This window comes from Pantherophis guttatus, chromosome 1 (genome assembly GCF_059756535.1).
Source record: "Pantherophis guttatus breed Tessera chromosome 1, ASM5975653v1, whole genome shotgun sequence".
Lineage (NCBI taxonomy): Eukaryota > Metazoa > Chordata > Lepidosauria > Squamata > Colubridae > Pantherophis > Pantherophis guttatus.
In genome coordinates this window covers 132,732,992-132,755,293 of record NC_142063.1, presented here as the reverse complement: position 1 = coordinate 132,755,293, position 22,302 = coordinate 132,732,992, and the positions used below count along the sequence as shown (strand labels likewise).

General features: G+C 38.7%; 1 protein-coding gene and 1 long non-coding RNA gene across 10 annotated transcripts in view; one reads left to right on the top strand and one right to left on the bottom strand.

Moving 5' to 3' along the window:
• Nucleotides 1–22,302, top strand: part of NCKAP5 (NCK associated protein 5) — a 674,857-nt gene that overhangs the window by 222,952 nt on the left and 429,603 nt on the right. The window contains exon 1 of one of the 9 annotated variants that reach the window (XM_034423838.3): nucleotides 17,783–18,393. The exons of 7 other annotated variants lie outside the window; for them this stretch is intronic. The gene's annotated coding sequence lies outside the window, so the exon portion shown is untranslated. Of the gene's footprint in view, nucleotides 1–17,782; nucleotides 18,394–18,477; nucleotides 18,567–22,302 lie in introns of those variants that run through there. One more of the 9 variants, XM_060687934.2, reaches the window with a different exon arrangement.
• On the bottom strand, nucleotides 5,199–17,782 carry LOC117669446 (uncharacterized). Its single transcript, XR_004592446.2, has 2 exons — nucleotides 5,553–17,782; nucleotides 5,199–5,449 (listed from the first exon to the last, which is right to left on the bottom strand). It is a non-coding gene; the product is annotated as an uncharacterized LOC117669446 (long non-coding RNA).

The following is a 22,302-nucleotide window of genomic DNA, read 5'->3' as shown; positions in this document are numbered from 1 at the left end:
TATTATTTTTTTATTATTTTACAGCTTTTAAGACATTTGTGTATAAAATCAACTAAAATGTTAGGGTCACATGAATCATATGCATTAAATTGTTTTCTCTTTGTATATGTATAGTTTTAGCTAAGACTGCAGTCTGCGGATGAATTCTTCTCAGGCAGATGGATCTAAGTTTATTTTGTCCCAGGGATTGAAATGTGAACTGGAACACTTAAAATTTAGTTACTGTAATTGTGTGTACTGCTGAGTGGATTAATGTATTGAACAGCATGTTGACTTTACTTCCTTTTAGAACTGTAACTATCCAACTTTGTATCGTTGATGAAATGAAAATCATTCTCAAAGTAATATTAATTGAAATGAACAGTTTATATCAAGACTAGAAAGCCCACATTTGCTTCTGGCTATGTATTTTTTTATTTATCCTTTTAAGGGCAAAAGCTTTACAAACATAAATGTTAAATCAGCAAAGTAATATTTTCAGTGTAAATCTGTATATTTCTATGCAAAATTAAGTCCTGTGATCTCAGTGAACCTTCTCAAGTATATAGAAATATATTTCTATGCACTTCTACATATATATGTATAGAATACATGTATAATTGTATGTATAGAAATATATTGTTATATATTTCTACATATAGAAATACAGGCTTAGAGTGCAATACTAAATGTGTTTCTTTAAAAGACTCTTTATATTCACTTAAGCTTACTGTTGGCTATATAATTATAGAACTGGATCCTTATAGGGCAATCTTCTGCTGATCTTCTCAGACCTAATTCAATTAAGTACAGTGTTTTCTTATTCCCAGCTAGATGTGACAGCTTTAATCTTATATTTTCTATTCTCGCACATTTTCTATTCTCTATTCTTTAACTTTAAGGTCAAAGGTAAAATGCTTTCCTATGCTTTCAATGGGGGAAAAGAACACACAACAATGTTGTATTTGATTCAGTGTGATGCATTCCCTGTTCTTAACAACATATGTTAAAACTATGACCCATATAAAGGATTTAGCAAAATTATAAAAACAAGTCTAAAGACTGTAGAATGAGATGAAGTAAATCCAAAGCAGATAATAAGGGAAGATGATTAATAGGCAGAGCACTGCATATGTTTAGTTGCTGAAAACTGGAATGTAAAAAAAAGCAGCTAAAGAGATCCCACAAAATCTTGGATAATTATTTAATCCAATAAGTAAGTATTCCAAGAAGTGCTATGGACTATTCTACTCAGCCACTGTTTTCTTTAGACAATCTTGCTTGCTACATTCCTTCTCAGACCCTGTTAAGTTGCTAGCCACACTGACTGCACAAGAAGCTTTTGACAGACACAAGTTTCACAAATGAAACCTCATTTTTGTCTAACTATGACCTCTAATTTGAGGTTTATGCTTGCGAGACTTGATCTCAGTTTCAAGGCCCCTTAATCCAGTACTTCTTAACTATTAGTTCCATTGATTCAGCACCTTGTGACTTGAAAGATTAGTTGCTATGATTAAAATACACAATTGTGTACATATTTGTACACAAATATATCTGTCTGTCTATATATCTTACAAGAAATAAAGGGGGAAGACATTTGGGCACTTATTCTGCAAACAAATGAAGAAAACACACACATTTGTGTTGTGATAAATGATTTAATGAATGATAATGTAGAGATGGGTAGGGAGAGATAAATAATACTAATCAGATAAATATTATTTTTCAATGCATATACATCTTTTCAATTTAAAGCAGACTTTACTTATTTTAAATCTGTTTTATCAGAAACAGATAAAAGCTGCATTTGGATAATTTGAGCCCAGTATCCACTCAAGAAAACCTTTGCTTATGCTATTGAGAAAAGTTGAACTCATCTCTAGGCTAGAGATGGCTGTTATTTAAACAAGAAGTTCAAAACCAAGGCCTCTTAAGTGTTGCAAGTAACCTCAAAAAATATGAAGAAGAAACCCTGGTTACTCCTGAGGGTATATAAGGTAATTCTCTCTATGCACTATCAGCGAATTATCAAGTGCAATCACTCTCATTTGCAATGGACACAGTAATCTTGAAATGTGTCCTATTAGACCCCTGCCAAATCAAGACTTAAACTTAGAAGACTTAGAATAACTTTATTGTCACTTTAAATATACACTAATTTGCATACATTAAAATGAAATTTTGTTGTATACAACTCTCAAAAGGCCACCACATCCAATATACACTACATAAACATGACAAAATAAATAAATAAATACAAAATTATGCATATACCCACATATATTACCGTATTTTTTGGATTATTAAGATGCACCAGTGTATAAGACGCACCAAGATTTTGAAGAGGTAAGTAAGAAAAAAAAAGGGTTTTGCCCTCCCCCAGCCCCCAGGAGCACACTGCAGGCCTCCCAAACTCTCTGCGCACCTTGTTTTTGTGAAAAACAGGCCCATTATTTGCAAAAATGGGACAAGCGGGGCAGGGCTTCGGGAGACCAAAATGGCTGTATTTGGTGTATAAGATGCACCAACATTTCCACCCTCTTTTAGGGGGAGAAAAGTGTGTCTTATACTCCGAAAAATATGGTATATGACACAGAGAAACAACACAGTCTAGTTTGGAAGTATACTTGTACACGGTGAGAAAAATGAATCTTGCAAGTTTACCAGATGGATGGCATAGGGAACAAAGCTGTTACAGAATCTGGTAGAAATACTTTGAAACCTCCTCCCAGAGGGGAGCAACAGAAGCTGACTGTAAAGTGGGTGTGTGGGGTCTCTGACAATACTTTAAGCTCTAAGCACATAGCACTTATAAGCAGTATCCTGAATAATGGGAGACAAGCTTCCTATAATCTTCTTGATTGTCCTTACCACTCTCTGTATGGACTTTCTATCTGAGGAACTGCTGCCATCAAACCAAACAGTGATGCACTTTGTTAAAACACTCTCATTCGTGCCTCTGTAAAAAGGGGCCAGGACAGAAGGACACAGATGTGCTCTTCTCATCCGATACAGGAAATGAGATGGGATGAACTAAGCCATGCAGTTTCAGAAGAACTGTGACTCACTACTAGGTCCTAAGCATGAAAGGGGACACAGGTAGACTTTCATTGTTTCTAGCATTCCCACGAAGCACTCTGCTCACCACCATTTATGACAGCTATCCAACCGATGTAAACTACTTGAGAGGATGGGTGGGGAGCAGTTGTATACAAAGGTAATATCCACTACTCTAAAGAATGCTGTATAAGAACATGTGGAATCTAGATTTACACAATTTTACAATTAGTTCAAAATATAAGGAATAAAAATGAGATGTTACAATATAGTCTTTTTCTTACTCTTATAGTCAAGATTATATTGCTTATATAAAGATAAATATATAGAGAAAACATATTTCCACATAAGTTTGTTGCTTTATCTTCTAGATCATTTTCTATTTCTCTATTTCAACCAACATCCAAAACTTAAACAGCCTTTAATTTCAGTTCCAATGATAGTACAAATAGTATAAACAATAGAATTTTGCTGTTAGTATTTATGTGCCAGTTAATATTTGCCTATCTCACTTGATTCTTTTTTTAAAAAGTTAATCTTTCCAAATACTGAAGCAAAACCTTGGGATATTGGCAACTTTCTGTGGCATTCTTCCTCTTCTTTTTTTGAAGGCCAGTCTGATAAGTAGAAGACCATGGGAATAACTGATGCTGTCCAAGGGCAACACTAGATTGTCTATAGTCAGACAGATGTCCTAATAAATCAGGATAGACCACTTTCTCAGACTTCATTATGCCCTTGATTTGTGATCGCCACAATTTAACGTATTGGGTCATTGGATGCTGAACCTGACATTGAACGATAGCCTCCAGTTTACTCTAGCTAGCTAATAAAAGAGACAGACACAAATTTTGAACGTTTAACTCCTTCAGCATTACTCACAGTCCAGGCTGATTTATAGCAACCGAGATGAGAGAGAGACAGAAAGGAGACTAAACGTGATGTCATGCTGCTCATACAGAATGCCTATCATAACACACGTAGCACAGTTTGCAAGAACATGTGGACAAGGAGTTTTCTTCTCTCTCTCATTTCACAGAGCCTGATACATTTTGCTTTCTTCATGTGGCACGGCCATCTGTTCCGGAGCATGAAAATTTATTGCTACTATCTCATTTCCTTGGGGATACTTAGGCTTAGCTCATGTTTCATAACATTTTGCAAAAATAGATGAAGAACTTGCATTCCTGATTTATTTTGCACCTCAGTCTTTTGTTACTATCGCAGAAGATAAAAACCTCTTAACAATCTGTTCAAATCCAACTTTTTAAGGCTTTCGGTATCTTTTCCTTTGCTTTTTATATACTTTATATTAAAATAATATCAACATAGCATTAAAATAGAAAGTTTTAAACCTAGCTTTAGATAATTTTGAGATACGATCTACTTCCACAGTTTGTCTGTATGTCTGTCTCTTTCTTCTATGCTTTGAAAATTTTGATGCTCATTTAGCTGTGTTAGAAATTATTTTCCTTTGTAAGCATGTCAAGCCTAATATTAATTTTATTCAACTTGTGTATAATAATATTCAATAGCAATTTTTAAAAAACCTCTGATACAAAATAATCTACTAAATTGGAGGAAGCTGTTCCTGAATATTTAACAAAATAAATAAAATCATGCAACAACTAACATTTGTTCCACAGTTAGTGAAAATTTTGGTGAAACAAGAAATTTAAAAGCTTATTGATCAATCATTAATTTGCATCTATTTTATTACAAACATGTAGCACACCATCAATTCCTTTAATATATTTAGTTCTTGCAAATTAATACAACAGTTTACATTTATTTATCAGAACTGACTATCTACATAGCTGAGGAGAATGGGTGGATTATACTGAACCGACAATCAGAGACAGGCACTAAACCCTACTGATTTAGACTTTAAGAAAGATTAAGTAGAAATCAGTGATGGGAGAGCTACGAAAGAAATTGAAAAAGAAATAAAGGCTTAGCCAGGTGGATAAAACTGTTCTTCGGATCTTTCAGCATTTTCTTCCATACTTTTATATAGCTGATATTAAAATAACATCAATATAGCATTAAAGTATAACATTTTAAACTCAGATTTAGAAAATTTTGAGATATGATACTGCCCTTAAATTAGTTCAGTACTACAAAAAGTGAGATTATGACACAGATTCTGAATAGACAGATTTAGGAAAAAAGGATTTATGTTGAATAATTTTTGAAACTGAATATATGTAACTTGGTTCTCATTAACAAAATGTGTCAAAGTTTCTGTGTGCTTCCTTTGCATTTGATCTTCTTTCTATTTCTTGGCTACATGGGGAGGGTGCTTGATAATAATTTGATGCCATAAAAATGTCCCATCTGTTCTTGTTCCTCAGTATTTTCAAAATGTCCATTTTCATTTTGAGGCTCTGGGAATTCCATCACATTAAGCCTGGAACATCAGCAATTTAGACAAAAATGTTTATTTTGCAAAGAGAGAGTAAACTCTTTTCTACCCCCCTGCAGTTTCATTTACAGACACCAAGCGTCCTCACCTTCTCTATTGCCAATGATTCAAAGTGGAAGGAGAAAAACCAGAAGATTAAAAAGAACACAAGTGAGATATTTTAATCAAGATTCAGGAAGCTGTGACTCTCCAGAAGTTTCTGTGGTTCACAGCTGAAATTGTAGGCAGCTCTAGTGCAGCAATATACAGGGAGACTCTCCAATCTAATTTAAGAGATAGATATACATTTCTAATTCAGCAAATTAGCATTTAAAACCATAAGAGATAGATATATAGAGAGAGAGAGAAAGAGAGAGAGAGAGAGAGTGTATGTTCCTTAGGATCTTGATATATACACAGCAATTGCCACTTCCTGTAGGGCAGTAACTGAATTCCAACTGCCACCACTTTTCTTCTAAGAGAAGCCATATATACAGTCTTTCTGACTGTACAAAGACCAAACAATAAGTTCACTTATGTTATTTTTTTTTATTTTGTTAACATTTTTATGCCATTCAACTTTCAATGGGTCAGAATGACCTACATTGGGGGGTGGGGGGGCAGCCAAAATATTAAAAACAACACAAAAATTTTCTGCAGTACAGGTGGTCCTCCGTTTATGCAAAACTGTGCCCAGAATCTTGGTTGTTAAGCAGAATGGTCACTAAATGAGATGCCACATGACCACTTTGCTCAACAACCATAATGCTGGGTCTCCCAGTTGCGGTTGTTGAGTGATCACTTAAGTCGTTTAAGCGGAGCACTAGAGAGAGTGTCCAGGCTTCCCAATGGGGAGACCATTAGTGGACTAACAAAGGAAGGAAGGAAGGAAGGAAGGAAGGAAGGAAGGAAGGAAGGAAGGAAGGAAGGAAGGAAGGAAGGAGCTTGTCAATTTCACCTACTTTTTTTTTTTTTAAGACCCACAAATTCTCTATTATACCAGTAAGATTAAACAGAAAGAAAGCTGGGATTTCAGCTGATGACTTTGTTTCAAGAATAAACTGTTCAGAGGTAGCGGTATCTCCATCCTGCAGGTGGTTTGCCTGTGTAGGTGTTTGCATATAATGAGCACAGCAGACAATTGTGGACAGCAGAGATTGTGCCAGGACAAATCAGAAAACATGACTTAATGAGTCCCAGGAAAAGGCAGGCAGCTGTTGCCTTCCTTATGGGCTATGGGGAAAAAATCATGCATTCTTTGCCTCAAGAAATTATGGACTGGACTGGATTCATGCTGGGGCAAACCACTTGTGCGGATCAGCCCTCACTTCCTCAAAGAGCACATTTCATGCCATCATGTCATAACGCTGTGAGACGAGAAGACATCTCAAGTGCTATTACTTCAAATCAGGGGTCAGCAACCTGCAGCTCTGGAGCCACATGCAGCTTTTTGGGCCCTCTGCTGTGACTCCCTGTCGGGTGATCCCACCGCTGGTTGGCCCCACCCCTTGCCCTCCCCTCCCAGTCACTCCTCACCTGGCCTGAGAAGGTAAGGGTGATGGCGGAGGATGGAGAAGCAGCCAGGGCAGAGACAGAGAGATACAGACAGGAGGGAAGGAGGGAGGGAGTGGAGAGAGAGAGATATGTCAAAAAGGGTTTTGTGGTTCCTGGTGTTTTTAAACAACTGGTTCTCTGCCCTAATGACCGACTGGGTAGGCATGGCTAGGGGGGGGTCATGTGACTGGTGGAATTGAGTGACATCGAGTTGGCTACGCCCACCCAGGTTTTGTGGCTCCCGGTGTTTTCTTTTCTGTGGGAAACGGGTCCAAATGGCTCTTTGAGTGCTTAAGGTTGCAGACCCCTGCTTCAAATGTTTGAGGAGGCACTATTTGGAATGCTAACACATTCCTCTGACAGCAGGTTTCTCAAAATGCTGAATGAAGATGCATCTTCTATAATTCCTCTGCTTCCCCCCACCAAATTTGTTTCATTGCCTAGTTGATAACTCTTTTTATTCACTCTAATTAACCAAGGGATAGCCCTGGTGGCACAGCAGACTAAAGCACTGTTATTAACATCAGCTGCCTGCAATTACTGCAAGTTCAAATCTCACCAGGCTCAAGGTTGACTCAGCCTTCCATCCTTTCTAAGGTAGGTAAAATGAGGACCCAGATTGTGGGGACAATAAGCTGACTTTGTATAAAACATACAAAAGTATGAAGGCTATTGCTTAACGCATTGTAAGCCGCCCTGAGTCTCCGGAGAAGGGCGGCATATAAATCAAATTGTAAAAAAAATAAAGCTGCAGGGCAAAATAATCTTAGTAGAGAATGGTGGGGCTTCCTTCAGAATAGTCAAGGATAGGATTGCAATTTAAGAGTTAGCTTATACAAGCCTGGGAATAAAAGGGGGAAAAAGGGAGACCAAATATAATGTTCTATGCTAGGGTTTAACTGCTGTATGATATTCATGATCCAGACTTTTTCCTTTCTTTCCTAGCTAGTGCGCAGCAATGTATTCGGCAATTATAATATTAAAATGTTAAATATGGCTGTTACACTTGAGACTGGGAATGAAGCAACCAGGACAGTTGATCTACTGTGTGGATTACACAGGAATTGATTTTCAATCTGCTAGGTGACCTGATACATTAACATCAGTGGACGCCTCATGTAATTTTGCAGAGAATTACAGAATGAAGGTATAACAACTATTTGCAAAAACTTCTTGATTTTGATTCAAGCGAGGGTTGATGGAATATGATACGATGGATCATCCACCATTTTCAAAGCTCATGTGATTTATTTAGGAAAGGAAGGCAGGGGCTTTAATGGGGTTTTCAATTCTAGAAATTTTCATTAAGTGGTCCCCACTTAAGCTAATGGGGTGGGGAGGAGGGAAGAATTGGTCTGCTATAATTGTGGGGATGTCAGGAGACAGAGAAGCTTAGATCAGGTTTCCAGCTATATCTACTTCATGGTTTGCAAAAAGCCCTTTTAGCACTACTAGGTAGGAATATTGCCAATGGTAGGCTAGTAATAGGTTTATCAGAGGATTTTTCAAGAAAATCACTGTGGTGGGAGCAGAATCTACTATAAACATTGACTCTTCTAAGTTAGAAGAAGAATCAGACAACTTTTCAAATATAGGTATTTTTTTAAAATACCTGTATTTTTTAAAGCTTTATTATTTAAAGCTAAAATACTTAATTTTAGTATTTATTTAAAGCTAAAATACTTAAAAATAGCAGAATGTTTGCATATAAAGCATGTGTGTATGTATATATGTATGATGTATGTATGTATGTATGTATGTATGTATGCATTTATTTAAACATTCATATAGCTGCCCATTTTTCAACTAACTTTGTGCTATATTTTCTCATTAAGCATTAAGTGTGGGATTTTAGGGAGCCCGCTTCATTTTTATTGCTTTCATTCTGAGAAATGAACTCTTTATATTCAGATGCACTCAACTTGAAAAGTTATTAAGGATTAGAAAAAGTCCATCTTTGATTTTGCCCGATCCCATCTGTGTAAGGCAGATGGTTATTGTCTGGTGCTCTTGAACTATAATCCATGGTTCAGATGAAGGGCAGTGAGCACAGCAGTTATATACAACTATATCACTGCACGTGTGAAAAGTACAATTCGAAAGAAAGGAAACGTGAACATTGAGCGTTTTAATCTAGTTTAGAGATTCATTATTAAATGACATACTAAGATCAGCAAAGCAAACAAATTGCAAATGTATTCATAGTTGAATACAGTACAATGATTGTGCAAAGCTCTAAACATACATTCTTTAACAAGTTTATAAAGAAAAGAATCAAGTATTTTCAAAATTACAAAACACCTACTTCTGAAAATGGAAAATGTTACTTTCTTTTTTAGACTGTGTTATGCTTTGAAAATATTATTACAGAGTTTCTTGAAAGTGATGTTAAAAAATATGCATCGTACATCATGTTTAAATCTGTTGATCCACCGATATATGATAAATGGAGTTACTGAGTGGCTTTGAGGTGCAACAGCACAGATTGTTTCACACAATTCTTATCACTGAAAAATTTTAAAATCAGAAAATAATAATTCTTATACTTGGCCTATCTCTAAGTAGCAAGAAGAAAGACAGGAGTTAGGAGGAGAAGAGTGGATTGCTAATACAAACACAGTTAATTGTAGTTGTGCTGACTATTCTCTCTCTATTTCTCTCATGAAACTAAATTCAACCTTCAACAACTGCTGTTATTTGTCAGACAAAAAACAGGGGAACATATCCTTTATCATGCATGTTTTCTCTTTTTGATTTCTGAACACTTTGGTTAAGATTTATGAAAACATCATTAAATGGTTTCCTGTCTTTTAAATCTTTGAAAATGCTGTAGATCTAATTCTGTTGATCATCAGGTACGGAGTGCTCACTGAAAAGGCACATTGATTGCCAGCAAAGAGTTCTTCTTCTTGAATTTGTTGCCAAGAGCCGTCTGCATTTATACTTTCCTCATGGGAAAAGACTGCAGTGACTTGAAAGAGAAGTAACAGAGGCAGGAGAGAGACCTGGAATGGGGACAGCAAATGTCATGCTGCTACAATCTTTCATGCTGATATATTTGAGATGTGCTTTAACTTAAAAAACCCCAAGAGGAAATAGCTATATGGACTTCCTTACCAGGGAAGCAATATTTTTTAAAATAAAAGGCACACTATAATCAGCCAGAAATGACCCTGAGCCAAGTAGCTGCTATTATCAGCATCTATGGAACATTGATAAGTGACTAGAAACTTGTACTTTTCTTTGAAGTTGTAACAATGCAATTTTAATATTGAACGAAAAACAGATAAATGTTCAAAGATTTGCTAGTACTCTTTGAATTCAAGGATGCTCAGTACTAGTTCAAGCACACTTTAGTTTAACAATTGTAATGCATTTGTTGCTCGTCCTTCTCTTTCACACACACATACATATTCATTCACTCACTCATTTTCTGGGTGGAAATGGTGAAGAAAAGGAAGATAGAGTGGAGAAAGGAGAGATAGCACTATGCATCCTATTTTCATTGCTTTTCCAACATACTGCAAAACATCAATTTATCATTCTATCACAAACAACAGTGTTGCCCTATGTCTCCAAACGCATGCATGCAATTGTTAAATTTGTGTAGCTTGCTCATCTCACAGTATGTATGTATAATTAATTGATATATAAATGTAACATCTATAAGTGAACAAGAGGTACCAAGATTGTACAGTGTATGCTTGATTAGAAATTAATTATAGAAAACAGTAAATTATATTATTTGAACAGTGTAAATAAGAATGTATGGTAAGTCTTTCAGCTAAAATATCCACTATTTGTTATTTAAAAATAGAAAAACTAAAAAACTAAAAACTTTATAAATAGTATTTCCCTCCTCTTTATCATACTACCGGTATAATGCTAAATAGTTCTAAAGATTTCAAATTTTTAGTGTCTCTGATTTCAGTTCTTTGATCAGTTCTCTTTTCCATACATATTTACATTTGCCTTGCTGTGTAGTATATGGTATGAGGGATCCTTGATGCTCTATCAGCTTGGTTGCTTTCTTACAGATGTTACATTACTCACACTAGGTAACATCATCAATGCTAGTTCTTTGAAACCTGAGCTTCAAATATTCTCCTTTATTAGTATATAGCAGGGGTGAAATACAGCAGATTCTGACAGGTTCTGGAGAACCCGTAGTGGAAATTTTGAGCAGTTCAGAGAGCCGGTAGCGGAAATTTTGAGTAGTTCGGAGAACCGGCAAATATCATATCTGGCTGGCCCCAGAGTGGGGTGGGAAGGGAGATTTTGCAGTATCCTTCCCCTGGAGTGGGGTGGGAATGGAGATTTTGCAGTATCCTTCCCCTGCTACGCCCACCAAGCCACACCATGCCCACTAAGCCACGCCCACAGAACCGGTAATAAAAAAAAAATGGATTTCACCACTGGTATATAGAATGTATGGAAGCCATTCATGCTTAAATTTGCTTAGACGTCTATTGTGAATATATGCCACTACTGCATATTCTCAGGTATGTATTTGTACACTTATGTCTTCCTGCCAAAATTAAATCCTCAACAAGTTGGACTCAGCCATTCATTTATTTCTCAGACAGTCTGTGCAATCATTAAAGATCTTTCTCATTCCAGCTTAGCCATCACCATTGCCAAGTGTTAGAAATCAGACATGCCTTACGGGGAAAAATCTTTGGGTTTCCCTCAATTTGGCTTGCAGTCCTATGTTATGTGAATTTATAATTTCTGGAATGACCTCTAAAAAAACACTTTATCGTGCCCGGGCATCCCTTCAAGAAACCATAAAGATGGATCTGGCTCCATAGTAAAAAACATTTTTATGGAAACCTGTCTAGCTCCCTATTCAACAGTTGCATTAATTCTCTGGCTATGTTCCCATACCATGCTTAACATGATTACTGAATTAATGCGTTCATGGTTTTGCACCATATGCACAAAATTTAATTATCCAGTTTATACAGCATACAACCTTTTTTTTAAAAAAGAAAACCCTCACAGGTCAACATCAAAATAACAAGATGAAAAACCATGTAAGCAACTTTAGAACTAACCATCTTAGAATGTGCAAATGGACTTGCTAAGTTTACAATTGACTGCAATGTTTTGTATGAATGGTTGTCTTTGAGAAGCAATGATTGATAGGATACCTTCTTTTGCTGAGGCTCTGCCTCTTCCCTCATCTGCTCAGTTAATTATAATGCAGTGTAGCTTGTGATACTGAAGCAAAATTCCCGTTCCTTTGGTTGTTCCGAGAGTGTTGATTCTGACGTAAGTATATAGTGGCTCCACTATAAAACTCTCTTACTGGTTTTTGAAGAACTGATGAACAAATCTAATGTGGTTATTTCTTCTTTGAGCTCTTCATTCTTGGTACCCAGGGTTGTAAACTAGTATCTGCTCTCATGCTTCCAAGAAATTAATCTGATTGGATAGAATACAGAATAACAGAGTTGGAAGAGACCTCTGCTTAAGCGCAGAGAAAGCAGTACCTGTCTGTAAACCTAGCTTCAAACACATAGCAACAACAATAAAATGTATATTTCATGCAGTGACGTTTTCCTGATATTTTTTTCTTATGAATCTCCCTCTTTTCAATTGTCGTCGAAATGAAAGGTGTGTCTCATAATGTCATATTCTGCTTGAAACTATTTTTGTTTTGTATCTCATCAATTAGAACATGCTGTTCATGTAACAGTGGCATAAATATTTCTGTTGTAGTTCTTCGAAATAATTTGTCATTTTTGCATCTTGTAAATGAAATCAGGAATGCATTTAAAAGTCTTGCTCAAGGCTTAATTCATATATGTATATCAAAAAAACTACATAATTATTATTGTAATGGGTTCTTGTAGAGATATTTGCAGGTTTATAAAGCAGTATTCATCACATACAAATACATACACACACACACACACACACACACACACACACACACACACACACCAGGGGTGAAATCCAGGAGGTTCTGGCGAACCTGTAGCGGAAATTTTGAGTACTTTGGAGAACCGGCAAATACCACCTCTGGCTGGTCCCAGAGTGGGGTGGGAATGGAGATTTTGCAATATCCTTCCCCCAGGAGTGGGGAGGGAATGGGGATTTTGCAGTATCCTTCCCCTGCCACGCCCACCAAGCCACGCCCACAGAACCAGTAGTAAAAAAAATTGGATTTCACCACTGACACACACCAATTCACTCATGTAAATGGCTGCAGAGATGAACAGAAGGATTTGCACAGTTTTGGCTTTCCTACAGACTGGTTCCATTAGTACAAAGTACATAATTTATTCTTAAAATTAAGATTTTTTTTTTTAAAAAGGGGTTGTCTAGTAGCTTCAGCATTATTGTTTCTGTCTGAAATATTGTACATGTCTTTGTAATTTAAAAAGATTTGATATACAGGTCACGTCATTCACTGGTATGACTGAGACATACTGTGCTCTGACACATTTAGACAGCACCAGTAAGAAACAAATTGGCTGCTTGAGCAAAGTTTTATCCTGAGGTGTTGCCTCAGTCTGGAGCCTTGCTGGGTTTCAAACTGAGGTACTATTAAACTGAGACCTATATTGCTCTTCCTACTTGCTTTACTCTACCAGGAATGGGTTTATTGTTGTTGTTAGTATTATTATTTTATGTGAATGTAAACTGAAGATTTTCTTTGACAGACTCATTGTATCGTACTTTCTATCAAGATATTTTTTTACAGATGGCATAAAACCTTCCTGCATCTTCAGAGTCTTTTTTCTTCTGCTAATATAACATTTATTTAAATCAGGAATAATTAATAGAGTGAACCTGAATGAATGTGATATAATATTGGGCAACTTGTTGCAGCTTGCAGAAATGTTTTCTTCAACAAAATCTACTCACATCGCTGTAAGTACTTAAGGACATTGAATATGCTAATAATTTTTCCTCATATCAGCATTGTGTCAAAATAACGTTAATTGGCCTATATAGTACAGATCTCATCAAACAAACAAAACCAGTTGTATTTGGTAGGGTGCATCTAAAAAAGTCCATGTTGATTGAGTGTATCTATATTTTGACTTTAAGATAGCTGCATTAATTGAGTTCTACATCAACTTTTCCATAATAGTACTGAAAATCAATGTTGGGCTAACAGGTTTAAAATTAACAAGGTCGCTTTTGAAATAGAGGTATTGATAATATGGCAAGACTTTCTTGTAATACTCAGTCTTATTCTGTCATGGTTGAATATATTGCACACTATTAGAAACATGAGTGCTGATGGACTGAGAATCAAGGAAACTTCATGCTGTATGCATAAACCATCAGGTCACTTATGCCCATGCCAAATTCCATTGTGTTTATGCTACATATGCTTTGAGGGAAGTAAAAGGGGGATTATTTATATTTTTAAATTTAAATTCATGCTTAAGTGATGGGTTGAACTGGAGCCTAGACGGTTCTACTTCCTTATTTATAATTTAGCACCCATATATCTGTCAACTAATCTGAATTATTTCTCTCAATTTCCGTTTTTTTCCATTAGTAAAAAATGCGCAAAAATATATACTATACTTGTGGGATGGGAACACACGGTCTCTTATCAATGTTTTTTAATGTGAATTTTATCCTGAAGGATGTCCAGTGGTATGATCACATTGAGACTGTTTTTTTAAATAGTTACCAGGGTTAATGTGATGGATAAGATTGACATATTATCTATGTGTTAAATCATAATGACATTTTAAAAAATGAAAATAAATACGTAAGTACAATTACAGCTTTTAAAAAGTATAAATAACTAAATTGCTGAGCAAAATTATAGGGAGAAGAACTTTCTCATTGTAAAGTCATTAGAGAACATTTTTTTTATCCAGGCTGAATTTTGTGTATGCATCCAGAAGTATTACTTTTTCCACTTTCCTCTGACTGGAGTTGGACCACTTGAAACTTGAAGGCAGTGTTTCTCAGCTTTGGCAACTTTAAGATGTGTGGCCTTCAATGTCCAGAATTCGCCTGCCAGCTTTTTGCCAAAGTTGAGAAACATTGCTCTCTAAGGTCTTGCTGCTTGCTTTCTCAGTGATATAATTGGAAACAGTCAGTTCCAGATGCCTGTCAGTGCTTCTTTTACTTTCTGACTATAATTTATGCTATTTTGTTTCTTTAGTTAGAAGTTGTTTTTTTAAACACTGATCTATCAGAAATCCAGTTGTTAGGCCCTTCTATTTTCAGAATTCGAATCAGATGACTTTTAAGACATTTTTCCAATTGCCACAGTTCCAAAAAAAAATATTTCAATTAAGACATTTTTGTAATTACTTAGCAAATTCCAATAGAATAGAGTTCTAGAGTTTATTTTTATTTATTTATTAGGTTTATATTGTTGCCTATTTGCCCATGGTGACTTGAACTGTAGAGTCCTTGATGGTCATTATGAAGATGTTCCATTAGCTGACTAGGTTAACATCATCAGTTTTTTTTTTTTTTTAATTTGATTTATATGCCGCCCTTCTCCGGAGACTCAGGGCGGCTTACAATGTGTTAAGCAATAGCCTTCATACTTTTTGTATATTTATACAAAGTCAGCTTATTGCCCCCACAAACTGGGTCCTCATTTCACCTACCTTAGAAAGGATGGAAGGCTGAGTCAACCTTGAGCCTTGGAGAGATTCGAACCAGCAAGTTATTGCAGGCAGCTGTGTTAATAACAGGGTGCTTAGACCACTGTACTATCAAGGCTCAGTGAGCACTGGATTAATGAAATGGCTGTAAACAACCAACTGAGTTTAGAGACCAAAAAGGATTCCACTTAGCTAATTATCTGGCTCAGAAATTTAAGGAAATCACAATGGCCAGAAGTGTCGGATGTCACAATTCCTTATTAAGATTTCAGGAATAGGCGTCCATACTGAATTTCACATAGAATGTTACAACAATGAATAAGATAGATCAATAATCTAAGCAGGAGCATGGCTGTCTAATGTAAGACATTTTACAAGTCTTAGACTTGTAAAATGCTAGCTTTGGACTTAGTTTTCCATTTAAGAAGACAACTTGTATACCAAAGCAAAATGGCAAGATTTCTAAAAAGATTGCGACATTTATAATTCACAATGTGGAGATTCTTCTGTATCACTGACTCTTTGACAATTCTCTGGTACCTTTCTATATAGTAAACCAATGTAATCTGAAGTAACTTCATTTTAATATTATCATTTAAGCAAATGGTCCCAACCTTTCTGGCTCCACGGGCAGGCGGCAGTGGTGTTGGCAGCGAAGAGTTGGCAGAGGGGATATGGTTTTGCGTGCACAGCCTAGATCCTGCGCATGCACAAATTACACTGTAAGAAGAAATATCCTTCTGGGTTCAGCTCCAAGTGGGGAAAAAGTCACTGGAAACATGGAGACTGCTTGGAAAGATGGTTTAATGGTGGACAGGATCACATGGTTTGAGTTCCTGAACAGAAAAGGGCGGAGATGCAGCGAGTCCCTGGGTTTTATGCCCTATCTGGCTTTGAACTTCCTGGGGCCCCGAAAGAGTATCCTGATTGGTGTCAGACTCCCAGAGGATGGGGGTCTTAGCTAGCCTTGCTGGCTGATGTAATCTTCCCAGGTGCCATGCGGTGAGTTTCTGTTGCTAGATGGGTCCTATTGTGTTAGTTTCTGTTGCTAGATGGGTCCTATTGTGTTGCAGATGATGGTCCACCGACAAAGGGGGGGGCAAGAAGGTGGGGGCTGCTTTGTCTTTAAAACATGCTTCTCCATTTCTCATCCAGGGAAATATAATATTCTGCCTTTTTAGTATTTCCCAAAATATTTCATTCCTCTAGGCAAGGGGTGGGTGCTAACTTCCTATAACACTTTGCGTAATCATTCGCTGCTTGCATGGCCTGGTTCCCAACAGGCTGTAGACCAGTACCAATCTATGGACTGGAGATTGGGGATCCCTGATTTAAGCTGTATATTTTCTATCTGTCTCTAGACTTGTTGTGAAGTCCTTCAGGCCCTGCACCTTCAGGGCTGTGTGAAATATAAATCGGAAGTGATGTTTGAATTATCCAATATACTTGTCTTTCCTTCACTAAAGTCCTTTTCTTTCCTCAAAGCATGCAAAGCATTTTTGCACAAGGACTATCTAACTGGCTTCTTCTCTGTATTTTATCGAGAAAAAAAATCACCTCAGAATCAAATCTTATATGAATATAAGCAAATGATTATTTGCATAATCCACATATTTGACTTCCTGCAGGTATAATCCATAGGATGGGTACACCTCACATGCCAAACTATAATATAATCTGCTTCTTTGTGATTTAATATATGCTGTGAACCGAGCCTTTTTTGATTTGTAAAGTAGGCTGTGGTTGAACGTCTTCTGTGATCCAACCAAAATAGGTAGTCCTCAATTTATGGTGAGAGGTGGGGGGGAGAGGGAGAGAATGCTTGGTATAATCACACCAACTTTTGGTTCTGCATTGCAAAGGGACAATTGCGTTTTGTCATTAAAGTGATTTGTCAAGAGTCTAGAGCAGTTTTTCTCAACCTTGGAAGTTTCAAGATGAATGGATACCAATTCCCACAATTCCCTAGGCAGCATGCTACCTGGAGAATTCTGGGAATTGAAGTCCATACATCATATCCAGAGAGGGATGGAAGCCCTTGCTCTCTCTCTCTCTCTCTCTCTCTGTTAATATGAACTTTACTGCTGAGCAAGAGGGGGGGAACCAGAGAGCCGCTTAGTTTTCTCCACTTGTCTTTTCCTCCCGAGACCCCCCGGTCCCAACCCACAATAGCAGTTTTCCTCAGACAAGCTCCCTCCCCCTCCCTTCCCCGACCCCCGCTTGCAGGCAAAGCTTTGTCAGAGCCGTTCCGTTGCGACCGATTCCGATCGCAGCAGATGGGCAGCACTCTTTTGACACCCCCGATCCTAAAACAGCCTCCTCCGTTTAGGGGGAATTAAAAGGCCCCGACCGCAACCCGGAATAGCGGGGCAGGGCGGGAACCCGTCACCCGGCGTCCCCTCGGGGAGCTGTGCCGCCCTGCCTCGCCTCCGCTCCCCTCCCCGCAGCAGTGGCCACCTTCCCCCAGCCCGCCGCCTGGCCGGCCCTCCCCGAGCGCACGCGGAGCGGCGGCCCTGCCGCAGCCCGACAGGGAGCGCCAGCAAGAGACAAGCCCGGCGGCGGCAGCATAACAACAAAAGCGGAAGAAGCGGCGGCGACGGCTGCGGTTGCAGCGGCGGCGTCCCGGACTGCGTCCGCGGTAGCGTCCGCTAATGCTGGGAGACCCCCATGCCAAGTTTAGAAACTCGGGGGCTGCTTTGGCTGCGGCCGTCGGGCTCCCGGGCTGCTCCGGCGGGTCCCCGGGGAGCGTAAAGGCCCCGCCCCTGCCCGCCGCTTGCAAAATGTCCCTCCGCAGAGCAGGTAAGGTAGCAATTGCGCCGAGCCTTCCCTCCTCTTTCCTCGGCTGCCCCTCTTTCCTTGCGCGTTTTGCGCTCCCCTCACCTGCTCTGAAGTGGACCCCGCCCTCTGGCGTCTCTCTCTCTCTCTCCCCCCCACTCCCGTCTCCTCCCCTTCTCTCCTGGTTTAAGGCAAAGGTAAAAGGAACACTGGGCGAGGGGCGGGCGGTGGAGGGGTGAGCGGTGTCGAGGGTCGCCGTGCTTGTGTGCGTGTGTGTGTGTGTGAGAGAGAAAGCAAGATGGAGAAGCGCCTGACCCGGGCATGTGCCCGCCGGCTGGCCAATCTCGCCGCGGCTGTCCCTCGGACAAGCGCGCGAGGCCGAGGCGTGCGCTCGCGCGTGGGTTCGAGCCCCGGTGCAAACCCGATGACCCGTTGCGAAGCGGGTCTCGTAGGCGCTGGCAGGTTGATGCTTTCCTTAGGTCTGTTCTTAAGAGAGAAGGGAGGGAGAGAGAGAGAGAGAGAGAGAGGGGAGGGGGCACTGTGGAGTTGTCCGCGGGTTCTTCGGACGGACCTCTCCAAAGTGCTTGCAGCCCTGGGTTTTGCATTTTTTTTTTCCTTCCCACGAGTCCCGGGCAGTCGTCTGTCTGACCCGTTCGTGGCGTGTCATTTGTATTTGAACGAGTGAGATGCGGGCCCTGGTGGAATGCGTGTGAGGGGACGACGACAGGCCCACGCTTCTGAACTTGCGGACAGAGGGATGTGCAGCAGTGTCCCCCACCCCTCCACCTCTCTCTCTTTTAAGTTTTGCACAGCTCCTGCACGACTTGCCGGGCGCTGCTGGTGACGAGGCTGACCCGAGGGAGTGGGAAGGGCTAGTTTAGAATGCTTGGGGAATGGGGATGAAGAGGTGGCCTCGTTGAGTTACGGATGGGGAAGATGGGTTTAAGCCTGAAGAAAGACTTTAGGCGACAAGCTTTTGGCGACAAGCTTCTGTCCCTTGAACTTGCTGGTATAGTTGCATCGGGGCTTTTGTTAAACCCGCCTCCCCCCACTTTGATTTCTCTTTCATCCAACTCCTTCTGCCTGGTCCTGGGATCAGTGCTCCCACTGTTGGGCCTTTTCTGTCCCTTCTGTTTTCATCTCTTCCTGCTGCTCTCAGGGCCCTTCTTCCTTGCCTCTGCTGGCTCCTTTGCTTGTTCTTTCTGCTGTCCCCTGTCCTGCTGTTTGCAAACTCTTTTTTTCCTTTGGCTGCTGCTGCTGGAAAGGGGAGCTAGCTGTACAATTGTATGCCTGTTGCTACTGGCAACCGCATATACAGCATTGTTATGCATCCATAAGCAGCTTAATTCTGATGGATGGCAGAGAAATATGATCATTTTAGGATGACTGAGCTGGGGTATATTGTGCTCTGTGTGTGTGTGTATTTTGCATTGTATCTCAGATTCAAGTTTTTAATCTAGAGAGTGAATCCCAGAAGCTGCTTCTTTTACGATCTGGGCGGTTTATCTAAGCCTTTGATGGGGTTGTAGCAAACCTGTATTTGCCTTTTCATTATCTATGCTTCTGTTAGTTTAGATAACTGGAGCTTTTCAGTATCATTTACTTCTGTGCTTGAGTATTGAAACGGACCTGTCTTACTGACCCAGAAGGATTTCTTGAGTTCTATCCAGAAGCAATGTGTAATGAGACCTGTTTAGTACAGATAGTAGAAATATTAATTTTCTTTTATTTTCACATTCTCTTTTACTTGTTGATTACTTCTGACAGTTGTAGAACTAGAAAGAATGGGGTATGAAAGAGAAGAACTTGGGTGGGTATTTGGGTTAATATTAATACAGAAAGTCCCATTGGAAGTTTTATTTATTTATTTAGTAGATGTATATAGCCATCAATTTCATATGCATGAATTAAACTTCTTTTCCTTTTCCTTCCTTTTCATGTTATTGGCTAGCAGTCTCCACCCCCCACCCCCATGTAAAGTAACTTTGTTAGTTACTTTTATAGCAAACTTACATTCCTTAGCTTTATAAATACAAGCCAGGCTAAGCAAATCATGCAGTGTGGTGGTAGGATGAAGAGCTAGATTTACAAACATTCATGATTTTGTAGCTGTGACTTGATATGATATGGATTTTAAGCTTACATGCTTAAAATTTCCTGACAGCAACTTTTTACACTGCTGAATATGTATGTGAATATTTATGTACAATATGATTTGGAGCCACTCTAAATCTAATATTAAGAAAGTACTGTATAAATGAAAGAAAGAACAAAAAAGAATTGTTTAATAACAGTTTCAGCATTTTAAGGATAGTTTATGGGGGAAACACATGACTAATGATACCATGTTTGAACTGGGTGGCTATTTCTTCCAGCAAGTATGCTTAAGTATAAGCATACATGGCAATATCTGTAATGAAGCAGTTGATTACTTATATATGATTAAAGTATCCTGAGTGTGTGTCAGTATGCTACACCAACTTAGTTGGTGAGATGTGTGGATTAGCATGTTGGCTTTCAAAGTAGTCTTTAGAGTAAAATTTGCATTACGCAGCATGGGCATGCTGGGGATAAAACTGCTTTGGTTACACTTATGCGGTCTTGAACAAAATGTGCCAGAAGTGACTGATACAGTCCTTACCTTTATCAAATAATCAGCAGGTGATCTAGGGTATGGATAAAGTTTTTAAAAGTGTTCTGTGAAAATATGGCCTTTAATAATCTATGGACTACCTGGAAACAATTAGCAGATACGGAAGAATGGGACTTGGAATATAAGAAAAAATAAGTAATAATGGACATGAATTGATGATTAGATTGTTTATCTGTGACGTTTAGATAAAGGGAAGGATGTAACAGATATGAGTAAAAGTAGCTTGATATTGTGGGATAAAATTAGTTTATTCAGGAAAGTGGAGGTATAGATTTAATTATGAAAGCTAAAATATATTATTGTTATATTCTTATCTTGCTACCATTGTCTCTCTCAAGGTGATTTGCATACCTAATACCCCTGCTTCCCCATAATAACAACCTTGAGAGGTAGGCTGGACTAAGAGAGACTTGCCAATGTCACTGATTTGGTTTTCAGGCAAGACTCACAATCTTCTGGTGTCTAGGCTGGCACTCTAGCCACTATACCATACTAGCTCAGAAAAGTAAGAATTTTGGTTACTGTGAATTCACCTGTAAGTAAGAATCCATAACTATGATAGTTAGATGTTATGTTCAATGTAATTGTGAAAATGAGAAGAAACAGAGATGAATGTTGCAAAAATATTGTGCAATATTCTGAAAACCATCCAAGGGATTATACTAGATAACATGGATAAATTGGAATTCAAAGAAGATAATGCAAAAAGGGGAAATTGACCATTTGAGGACCCAGGAATTAGTGAGAACAATGAAATATCATCTTAGAAAAAGGTATGCTTCAAATTCATAGACTAAATGTAAGCCACCTAGGTGGCTCAGTGGCTAAGACTCTGATCTTGTCAATCAGAAAGGTCGGCAGTTCGATGGTTTGAATCCCTAGTACAAGTCTCCTGTGTGAGCAGGGGGTTGGACTAGATGGCCTCCAAGGTCCCTTCCAACTCTGTTACTATTACTATTACTTCTGTAATTGTGATGTCAGGAAAGTTTATTAAATAAATAAAAAATTGAAAGCATCCATGGCAAAGCACAATAATATCAAAACAACAGCATGTATATATGGTAATGTCCTCAAATACATTTCATTATTTGCACCATACCTTTGGATGCCCATGTGCGAAGGAATAAATACAACTCTTGAAATACCATTGATCTGATTGTTTACAATGAAAGACTGAGATAACTGATAGTACTAGGATGATGAGAGGTTCTGAATGTGGCAGGCCATTTCCTGTTACTGTTTGGAGCCAATTGTGGGGAGAAATGAGCATGGAAGAAAAA